The sequence below is a fragment of the Dasypus novemcinctus genome, chromosome 27 (assembly GCF_030445035.2).
Source record: "Dasypus novemcinctus isolate mDasNov1 chromosome 27, mDasNov1.1.hap2, whole genome shotgun sequence".
NCBI lineage: Eukaryota > Metazoa > Chordata > Mammalia > Cingulata > Dasypodidae > Dasypus > Dasypus novemcinctus.
In genome coordinates, this window is record NC_080699.1 from 35,833,963 (window position 1) to 35,845,389 (window position 11,427).

Sequence of the window (11,427 nt, forward strand, 5' to 3'; positions counted from 1 at the left end):
ATAACATCTTCTATTTCCTTTGATGAACGCAGAGGTTGTGTCTAAAAATTTCATTATTACAAACAATGCCATAATGAATTTGCTTTGGGGTCAATTCAAATTCATGATTCTCCTAGGGACAGTGCCGGGGTACTCCCTTCTCTTGGGGGGACTGTTGCTTTCTCCTGCATCCCTGAGCCTGTCGTCCAAGATGCCCTGGGCCATCCTGCTTCCAGGGCTACCGTTTTGGTCTGAGGGTGGTGGGCCCACTTCACGCTGGGCCAGTAAAGATCCTTTCCCAGGACCCTTCTCACGGGAGCCAGGAAACAAGCGCTATCTTCTTTCTGTTTCAGAAGCTGAGATGACAAAGTCCCAGGAGCTGCTCGAAGGCCTGAGAGAATGAAGCCAACAAAGAGAGCTGCGGAGTCCAGGGACACTTCCTCTTTCTTACCAGGCATGGAGGTCACTTTTAAGGCCACTTCTGCTTCTAACATTCAATGACTCTGGGAGAGGAAACAGAGAGGGCTTATGGCTAGGGGGCTGCCCGGATTCCCCACGTCCCCGAGTCCCTAGAGGGCCACCGTGGCCCTCCTGTCCCCAAGGTTCCTCCCAGGCTTGCTTTCCATCCCATCATAATGTTCTCCCCACAAATCCTGGCCGGGGACCTCTGAGCTCTTGAAAGATGAGATACTTCTCTTAGGAAAGCCCTTTCTTTGGTCCTCCTTGGCTCTTTTCATTGTAGAAATTCTCCAGTATCTCCTCATCAAAATTCCATTGGTAACTTAAGAACTGATTTCTCAGAGAGGTGACACTTGAAAGAGATCGCTGGTCCTTTGTAACTTAGTGTGGGTTTCGGGTCTCTTCAGGAGAGCAAACCTTCCTAAGGAGAGGCATGAGAGCACGAGAGCATGGCACGTGCTCTCAAGCATGTGCCAACATGCATCAAGCATGTCCAGGGCTCCAGGCGCGGGGCTGGAGAATGCAGAGAGAAAGACGGGCAGAACGGCTGCCGAGCTGCTGGTCCCCACGCGTGGAGGACGTGAGCCCCTGGGCCACCATCACCTGCCACCGCAGAGGCCGCTACATCCTCCATGCGAGCATCCCATCCGACATGCTGCAAAACCTTTAGCCTCTCGCCTCTGCAAGCCTCCACCTCCTTCCTTCCTCCTTCCCTTCCTGCATAAAATAAGAGTAGCAGCTTCACAGGATTCATCTAAGAAGCCAATGATTTAGTGGCTATAAAAGCACCCTGTAAACTGCGAGGCCATCTCCTTCTTCACTCCGAGGAAGACAGGAAGGCAGCGAGCGTGGAGGAGGCAGGAGGGGAGAGGGCTGTGGATAACTGGGAAGGCGGGTGAGGGCAGGTCTGAAGAACCCAGCATGGACAGCCTGGCCAGTGGGAATGGGTGGTGCAGCTGGAGAGGGGCGCGGGGAGCTCTGGAATGCAGAAAGCCTCCAGATGTCCCAGCCCAGGAGCCAGAGCCCCAGTCCCAGCATCATTCCTTTCCCTGGAGGGGGTGGCCTCGAGAGGTTTCTGTGACCTGCTCAGAAGCGTCACAGCCTGAGGCCTGGCAGCCTCTCCAATGGTCTGTCTGTCCATCCATCCATCTCCCCCCAGCCCTAAGGAGCAAGGAAGGCTCTGCAGCAGGCCCCTCCCCTTCCCCCCTGCCTATTTCTCAGATCTCCTGAGGGTGGAGAGTGATGGACAAGGAGGAGCAGGCGCCTGGGAATGCTGGTGGTGGGTGGGAGGTGGAGGGCACGTTATAGATCTGGACCCCCCAACCCACCCCATCCCACTCTCACATGGAGGGCCGCAGAGGGCCAGTCCCCGGGCCAGACAGCTTGGGGATGCGCGGCTTCTCCCCCGAGACAGGGGGCTGGGATATCAAAGTCAGAAGCGCGGGGGCATGTCAGCCCGGCTTTGTGAGCCTGCCTGCCATCAGGGTATGAAAGTCTTGCTGTGCAAACTGCATTCGCTGCGCTCCCGACCTGCATTCCCGATTGGTCACGGCCTGGCCCCCAGCTGCATTCCTGGGCTGAGGAGGCAGAGGGGCCTGGCCTCTTTGTTCTTCCCAAATCAGGGCTCAGAACCATGACAGGCTGATCACATCACCCAGCCGAGGTCATCCTGGCAGGAATGACCCCCTCCCCCACCCCACGGGGACAGAGCCCCCCACACCACACCACCTAGCTCCCCTTACCTGCCTGCACCCTTCCTCGCAGGCTGAGGTGGGTGTTCGGCGAGGAAGGAAATCAACTCCCCCCCGCCCCCCCCAAAAAAAAACCCACAGCTCTGCTGCTTCCTTCGAAGGTCAGATGCTGGGAGCCCATGTGGCTCAAGCAGTTGAGCACCTGCTTCCCACATGGGAGGTCCTGGGTTCGGTTTCTGATGTCTCCTAAAAACAAAAACCAAAACGAGCAGGGAAGCGGATGTGGCTCAGGCGGCTGGGCTCCCGTCTACCACGTGGGAGGCCCCAGGTTCGAGTCCCTGGGCCTCATGGTGAAGGCAAGCTGGTTCCCACAGTGGAGAGCTGACCGCCCACGCCGCGGAGAGCTGGTGAAGCAAGATGACACAACAGAGGGAAACGAAGAGGAGAGACAGAGAGAGACTCAGCAGAAGAGGGAGCTGAGGAGGTGCAGGAGATTGAGCACCTCTCTCCCAGACGAGAAGAGAAGACAGTAGACACAGAAGAGCGCGCAGGAAATGGACACAGAGAGCAGACAGCAAGTGCAGGCAGCGGGAGTGGGGAGGGGGGAATAAATTATAAAGAAATAAAGAAATAAAACAAAGAGAAGAAAACAAATTAAAAGTGGTCTATAAAAATAACATGATTTATGTATCTTTTAGAAAAAGAGAATAATTATTTTAAAAAAGTAAACAAGCAAAAAAGTCAACTCAGAGGAGCAGATGTGGCTTAGTGGTTGAGCACCGGCTTCCCCTGTACGAGGTCCCAGGCTCAATCCCTGGCCCCGGGACCTCAAAAATAAATAAATAAGCCAGATGCTGGGAGTGGGGTCCAGGCCCTCAAACCAGGGCATGTCCAGTTTGGAGCTATCGTCAAGGGCTTGAGCTGCCCCACCTGCTGTATGATCCCTCCGAACCCACCTAAGATGTACTTAGATGGTATTTCCTATCTGGGTAAGTATTAGAACAAGCCCAGCTTTCAGAGCTGCCCGTAGATAAAATGCTTTCTGTCATCAGCCCCCATTTAAGCCACTGCCCAAGGAGCCTGGTGTGGACTCTTACCTGCCCCACCTCCTGTCCTGTGCCTACTTATAAGAGCTCAAGCTTTGACATCTTATGCGCTGTGTGACCTTGGATGAGTTATTTAGCGTCTTTGATGCTCAGTTTCCTCATTTGTCAAACTAGCGTAACTGCAAAGACTAAGAGATTATAGACTACATTTCTGGCACATAGTAGGTCCACGAAAAATGTGACTTCTCCTGCTCTTGCCCCTTCCCCCTGGAATGAGTGGCTTCAAATAGTCTTCTTTTGATTCTTTTTAAATTTTATTTATTTTGTTTTATTTTAAGTTCTATTTTATTTTAAGGGGTACCGGGGCTGGCTGTTGAACCCAGGACCTTGTATATGGGAAGCCAGTGCTCAGCCACTCGGTTCCCCTGAGTTGGTTTTTCCCTTGTTTGTTTGTTTATTTGCTGTTAGGAGGCACTGGAGACTGAACCCAGGACCTCCCATGTAGGAAGCAGGCTCTCAACCGCTTGAGCCATATCTGTTCCCCCCTGTGAGTCTCGATACCCTTTCCTCTTTTCTCTCAACTCCTCAAGTCCCAAGAATGGAGGCCCAGCCTTCAGCAGAGAGCCCTGTCCTGATGATCCCGTGCTGTTCCGGTAGTTTTACATGTCAGTCTTTGTCTCTCCAACAGCTCGTTGGCATTCCAAGGAAGACCTTTTACTTTGTTACTCCATCAACAAATATGTATTGAAGGGAGTGCACGGGGCACTGGGGATTCAGCGGGGAAGAAAGCAGCCAGAGTTCGAGTTCTCGGCCTCCAGCGGAGCGGAAGGACAGGCCGTCGTCCATCACACAGCAAGAGTGGTTTTCCAGCTGCAGTGAGGGCAATGGCGGAAAAGCACAGGTTTCCATGGGACCGTAACGGGCGGCCCTGGGACAGCTTCTCTGATCAGTGTCATTTCAGTTGAGATTTAAAGTACAAAGGAAGATAAATAGGAGCCTAGATTGTAGTCTAAGTGAAATGAGAGGCCATGTGAGGTTTTTTATTTAAAGATTTATTTTATTTATTTCTCTCCCCTTCCCACCCCCCCCCCCCCCCCCCGCCATTGTCTGCTCTCTTATGTCCATTGGCTGTGTGTTCTTCTGTGTCCACTTGCATTCTCACCAGCTCCGGGAATCTGTGTCTCTTTTTGTTGCGTCGTCTTGCTGCATCAGCTCTCCGTGTGTGCGGTGCCATTCCTGGGCTGGCTGTGCTCTTTTTGTGCAGGGCGGCTCTCCTTGCGGGGCACACTCCTTGTGCATGGGGCTCCCTTACACGAGGGACACCCCTGCGTGGCATGGCACTCCTCGCACATGGCAGCACGCACGTGGGTCAGCTTCACCACATGGGCCAGGAGGCCCTGGGTTTGAACCCTGGACCTCCTATGTGGTAGGCGGATGCTTGATCAGTCGAGCTACATCCACTTCCCGCCATGTGAGGTTTTAAGCAGAGTGACTTGATCCAGTGTTGCTGGGTAGAGAAAAGGGGTGGGGGGTGGCCAGGAGTGGGAGGTGGAGAACCTTGCCGGGCCCTGGGGCAGCGTCCAGGCTGGAGGTGCAGACGGGTGGCATAGACTTCGGTAGGCGCAGAGCGGAGAAAGCAGCAGCAGCCGGGCCCACGGGGCCTGCCCAGCGAAGACCGGGTTGTAATTGGTGGGTTGGTTAGCCCGTGAGGACCACAGATGGGCCAGTTCTGAGTTAGCGCAGGAAATGTGGATACCCTTGGAGTGACCCACCCATTGCCACTGACGGGAGATTTTAAAAATTTAACTTGCTTTTTAAAATTATGATGTATTTTTTACTCCAGCATAATAAGGCATATCAATAAGCAAAAACAGAAAAAACAAAAATGGCCTATAATCTGGAGGGTATTTTTAACTCACATCACATTGACTTGCATGAAGGCCAGCTCAGAGGTTTTCAGCTCCAGGGACTCCTTTGTCGTTGGCCCTGTCACCCTGTGAATGGTTTTGAAGGATTTTTGTCCACTAAATAAATGAATTCATTAAATTACGAATTCATTTTGTTATCCCATGTTATTTTTGTTTGGTTGGGTTTTTTAGATCCCCGCCCCAGATGGCTCCCTTGTCTGTCTGCTTGTCGTCTCTGCTCATTGTGTCTGTTTGTGCGTCATCTTGTTGCATCAGCTCATTGCATCAGCTCTTCTTCTTTAGGAGGCACGGAGAACTGAGCCCGGGACCTCCCGTGTGGGAGGCAGTTGCCCAACTGCTTGAGCCACGTCCACTCTCCTGTGCTGTTCTAGTCTAGCTCATCTAACTGGTGGTCAGAGGCACTTATCCAGATTGCCACATGGAAATGATTCGTTTCCAGCCAAAGCAAAGCCATGTGAGGCTTTCATTGGTCTGAGCAGGCTCTTAGTTCCTTTGCCCAATACATTTTATTGAGCACACATGCGTAGACCATAGTTAGTCACTGCCTGTGGGGAGATTTAAAGTCTCTGTGGGAGACACAGATGAGGAAATGGCCAGTTCCAATTTAGGATGGCCATATACGCTGGAAGAAAGCGCAGAGTTGGCCAGGAGCACCGGGACGCCCCTAACGCAGCCTTGGAAGGCAGGCTGGCCTCCCTCCCTCTGGTCGCTCGGTCCCTCTCCACACCCGTACCCTCCCTGCTCAGCCCCCTGGAGCTCCTTTGCCCTCTGGCTTCCCGCTGGGCTCTCCAAGGAAAGGCCCCACGGGTGGGCTGCGGCTGGAGTCCCGCAGCTGCTGCCGGGCGGCCCCTCTTCCAGCTACAGGGTCCTGCAGGTGCTGGGAAGTGCCCCCTCGCCTGCCCCTGTAGGCCAGGGTGGGTGGGAGCTGCTGCTGCGAGCTCTTTCACCACCCTCTCCTCACCCCTGCCGATGGCTTTTAACACACCTCAGTTGCCCACCCGAATGGACCACCGCTCTGTTCCTGTTGGCAACTGACGTCGACAAGCTTTCCACGGGGGCGACGTTTAACTGATATCTGAAGGCTAAGTAGGAGCTAGCCTTTTTGCAGGAAATATGTGGTTTTTGTGATAAATACACTGAAAAGGGCTCCACCCCCCCCCCCACTTCCTTATGACCTCCAGGGACCCGCGGGGCCTCGGAAAGTCTGGGGAAGGGGATCCCTGGCCTGGCTCCTGAAGAGGCTGCATGGACCCCAAGTTGGTGCCCGGGCACCCCGCTGTCCCCATTCCACCCCCGCTCCTCCCAGCCCCCTTCCTGTCCTCTCAGAGAGCCGGGGCTGGCGGGAGGCTGTGGGGATGAGACCTGGGGAAGAGGGCCGAGGGGGACAGCTGCCTGAGGAGTCAGGTTTCAGGAAAAACAGGCCTACCCCTGCCGGCACAGCAGTCCAGGAACCCCCACTGTCCCTCTGAGCCTGGCAATGGGACAGCCCCGGCGGGCCCTGGGTGGTGCACCCCCCGCCCCTCCTCCTCCCACCCAGTCTAGGCCCCCTCCCGCTCCTCGTCGCCTCCAATTAGACCATGCACGCTCATTCCTGGTGGAGGCCGACCCTCCCCCAGTTTAACCCAGCACCCCCCACACCCACCCCCTCCCCGCCTCCGGCTTCTCTAGGCTGCCCTTGGAGACGCCCCCCGCCCTCATGCTCACATCCCTTTGTTTGTGGAGAACACAGTGGGCTCATTCCCGCCCGGGCCACGTCCTCTAACGCCCCCTGCCCTTCCCACCCCCGTTCCCGCCATCTCTGGAGGCCTGTGTCTCTCCCCCTGCCCGAGGAGGCTCACTTCCCACTACGCCTTGAGCAGAGTGTACCGCCATCTTGTGTGAGACACCTGCTCCTGGGTTAGCCTTCGTGCCAGCTCCGTGCCAGGTGCTCAAGAGCAAGTCGATGGTCAGGGTGACCCTGTGGGAGGGGCGGGTAGGATCAGGTCATGTGGAAGTAGCTGCGACCCGGAAAGTCTGCCTATCTTTCTAGGCAAGAAGGCAACCACGGCCCAATTCGTACACGCAGATTGTAGAAGGATTCAATTGAGTTCTCCAGGGGAGGGAAACTGAGTCTGAGAGAGAAGAGGGTCGACCCCACTCACGAGGTAAGATCTAGAAAGGCTGTCAGGCAATACACAGGGCTCCCAGGGAAATGCATTTTCACATGAACAACAAATAATGTTTTAGAATAAGCGTGGTAGGCAGAATTTTTAATGACAAAGTGCCTTCTGTCTGTTGGCCTTACTCCTGCAATTATGCCATGTTATACGTGGCCGAGGAAAGCTTGTCTGGATGGACCAAATGTAGCCAGAGGAGCCCTTTGGAAGCAGAGAGCAGTGACTGTGGCCGAAATGGGTGGTCTAGGGAGGCTAATGTTAGTTGGAGGGCAGCTGGAGGATAAGAGAGGGAATGCATAACAGAGATTTTGGCTGTAGATGAGGATTGTGGTAAATAATATAATACAAGAGTGTTCTTCTACTACCAGGTGTTAAGATATGGCAATACATGGAGAAAATACAACTAATGTGGCTTATAGACTATGGTTAACAACAATATTGCAACATTTTTGTAGCAAGAACAAAGGAATTAATTTATATTAGTGCTAAAGAATATGGGGTTCAGTTTTATGAGATATGAATATGATTAAACATTTTTTTTCTCTTCTTCATTCACAAGGAGACCTTGGTCATGTCATTTAACCAATCTGCATTCACCTGTGGCTCTGTCTGAACAGTGGAGGAACAATTGAATTTGTTTTTAGGATTAGATGAGAAGAAAGTGCCTGGACAGAACTTCTTTGGAGTAACGCTTCCATAACTTGCTAAGCCGCCTTTTGTCATTCTATTTTTTGAATCTGAAATAAAGTTTGAAAGGATGAAAAAAAAAAAAGCAGAGAGCTTTCTCCGGCTGGTGGCAGAAGGGAAAGGAAATGACAGAGAAGCAGCACAGCTGGCTGGCAGGTGGGGGGGCCCGGTGACGAGGGATGTGGGCAGCCTCCAGATGAGAACAAGGAAGCAACACCCAGTCCTACAGCCAACAACCCAAGGAGCTTGGAAGCAGCGTCATCCCTGAGTCTCCGGAAAGGAACGCAGCCCTGCTGGCGCCTTGGTTTCAGCCACTGAGGCTCTAAGCAGAACCAGGGAGCCTGCCTGAACGGGGCTTCCGACCTCCGTGCTGTGAATCTATTGGCTTGAGCTGCGAAAGGTGTGGCTGTTTGTTACGCAGCCACAGGAGTAAGTAGAGCTATTGCATGGGACACACTTATACTAAAAAAGTATCTGCTGTTTATATCTGTACTTTACCTTATTGGGTGTTCTATATTTTTCTTTGCTGAATCTGGTGAATTTCAGGCTGGTTAGTTCAGAAGGGGGCCAAGGGGTCACTGGAGATTTCCCCAAATGGCACAAAGTTCCACAGCCCGACAGTGATCAATACACCCTCTAGCACCAGAGGAGTTGTAAGTGCCCAAGCATCCAACTTGCGAGTGGGAACAACTCCCCTCTTCAGTCTACAGATCCCCTGGAAGTCCAAACACAGAATTCTGGATGTCAGCGAACTTTGATGGAAAAAAAAATTATACCTTTTTACTTTTACTACCCCTTCATTTTGGAAAATAAAGATATAATTTATATGTAGAGAGATATAAATAAAGGTATAATATATACAAAGGTGTAGTTTCATTCCTATTTCCTTCCACTAAAAATGCAGGTAATTTGTTAAGCTGCCTTTTGTCTGTTGTTTTATTTTTTGAAGTTGAAATAAAGTTTTTTAAAAAGGAAGAAAAAGACTTTGCCACCAATAGAAATCTCATAAGAGCTATTGCACATACAGCAAAAGATGGTTTGCATTTATGGTAGTTATAAGGTCTCGTTATTTAATGTGCTAATCAAGAAGCACTTGCTAGACTACATCATACATTTGCCCTTTAATGTTTTGATAACTATATTTCAATATGATCGGTTTCCCTTGTAAATGTGGTATACTTTTTATTTAACAAAAACATTATTCTGAGAAAGTGTCCCCCCAGACTGTGTCCATGGCACAGAAAGGTTAAGACACCCACTGTATACTTACTGTTACGTATGCTCATGTATGAATGATATACTTCAATTAAAAATATTTATTTAAAAAAGGTTAAAGCCCTACTGGAGGCAACATGGTATAAAGACATCAGAAAGATCCAGTGACCTGGGTTCAAATCCTGACTCTTATGCTTAATTGCTGTGAAACGAGGTCATTGATTTAAACTTTCCGAGCCTCCCCTCCTTCCTCATCTATAAAATGGTCATGATGAGAATTAGAGAAGTAATATACATGAACTACCCAGCACGATCTGGTCCTCAGTGAATGCTAGTTATTATTATTAATAACAACCGCCGTTACCACGACTGTCGTCGGTCCTCCTTTCCTGGCCTACGGTATCTCAGCCCAGCCACACTTGGTCCCTAGCAGGGACAGTGGTTTCCAGGTCTCCGAGTGACTGTGCCCTAAGGAGCCACAGCCCCCACCTGGAGCCCGCCCTGGGCAGCTCCTCTGACCTCCCCTGCCCTCTCCGTGGCGCAGCCCCATTGCTCCAGCAAATAGGACAAAAATGCACACCCACCCTAGGATGGCGACATCCCCAGTTCGCTAATGATAAACAAGTGGCCTGCTGTGCTGAGCTGTGGGAGGAGGGTCCCACCACGGCCCAAAGCCACATCCTCAGGCTGCCCAGGGCCACACCACCAGGAAGGGGCAAGGGCAGCAGCCCTCTCTCCTGCAGCCCACCTTAAGCTGCACTGGGGTCTCTGGACAAGGCCCGGGTGTGGGGCAGGGGGGCTAAGAGGGCCAGGGAGGAGCAGCCCAAGTCTGAGTCACTGGGAGGGGTGAGTGGGTCCACTCTTGGGTCGGCATTTGTGGTCTCAGTTGGGGGGAGCGTGAGGGTGGGGAGGAGTGGACAGCCCCCCCTCCACGGAACCGCTGGGGCAGTCAGCCACGGGAGGACTAGCCCTCTGGGCCTTTGACTTTGGGTAGAGCTGGACGCTCTGGCTGGACCTTGCACCCTGCAAAGAGGGAATGTCCCTGAAGCGGGTAGGACCCTGCCTGTGTCGGGACCACCGGATGCTTCACAGCCAGTCCTGCAGGACAAGGCTGGCTGATGCTGCCCCAAGCCCGTGCCGCCACGCCCAGCTGTCTGTCCCTCACATGTGTCCCTCTGTCCCTCTTGGCTTCACACTCCGGCTCCTGCTACCTGCTACCTGCTTCTCCCTCTGTCTGACACTCTAGGTCCATGAGCCTTTGGGACTCTCTTCTCTAACACAGTGACCTCAAGGGGTCCCTTTGCCTAGATGTGAGGGTCTCCCACAGCTTTGGGAGAGGGAACTTCCCTTCACTTGCCAGCCCAGTGGAGCCCTCCTCTGGTGGGCTCACCCAGCCTCAGCGGGAAGGGGGAGGTCGTCGTGTTACTGGTTTCCAGGAGCCTGGCCGGCTCCTCTCGTGCCTCAGGCAGGGGCAGCCATTCCTCTGCTTGCCCTGCTCTCCAGGCAGGAGCACATTATTCTCAGCAAGAAGGAGGAATTATCCCCCATTTCCGGAGAAAGGAGACCTGTATTTATGAAATACCTTCCACGTGCTCTTAGAGCAGGAGTTCTTTTTTTTTAAAAGATTAATTCCTTCCTTCCTGCCCCCAATGATCTCTGTGTCCATTCGCTATGTGTTCTTCTATGTCTGCTTGTATTCTCATTAGGCAGCTCCAGGAACCCATCCTGGGACCTTCCAGAGTGGGAGAGAGGTGATTACTCTCTTGTGCCACCTCAGCTCCCTGTTCTGCTATGTCTTCTTATTTTTCTCCTCTGAGTCTCTTGTTGTGTCATCTTGCTGTGCCAGCTCTCCATTAAGGCTGGCACTGCTGTATAGGGTGGCATTCCTGCGTGGGGCAGCACTCCCGTGTGGGGTGGCGCTCTGTTCGGGCCAGCTTGCCCTCACCAGGAGCCCTGGGCATCGAACCCTGGACCTCCTGTATGGTAGACGGGAGCCCAACTGCTTGAGCCACAGTCATTTCCCCAGAGCAGGGGTTCCTCACCAGGGTTAACAGACCCCTGAGAGGTCTATGGAAAGATTTCAGGGGTTCTGTGAGCTTGAATGGAAAAAGATCAACTTATCGTCTTTATTTTCTCTGAGAGAAAGACATGCCAATGTTAAGTGTCATAAAACTATCTGCCGCCACATTCTGAGGAGGGGTCCATGATTTTCACCTGACTGGCAAAGCGGTCCATGGAACAAAAAAGTTAAGAACCCCTGTCTTAG

The 11,427-nt window shown here is 52.5% G+C and overlaps 1 long non-coding RNA gene across 1 annotated transcript; it reads left to right on the forward strand.

The window, feature by feature from the left end:
* The first annotated feature begins 3,872 nt into the window (after positions 1–3,872).
* On the forward strand, positions 3,873–8,788 carry LOC131276253 (uncharacterized). The gene is made up of 3 exons (XR_009183752.2): positions 3,873–4,076; positions 7,133–7,247; positions 7,819–8,788. It is a non-coding gene; the product is annotated as an uncharacterized lncRNA (long non-coding RNA).
* Positions 8,789–11,427: the final 2,639 nt, after the last annotated feature.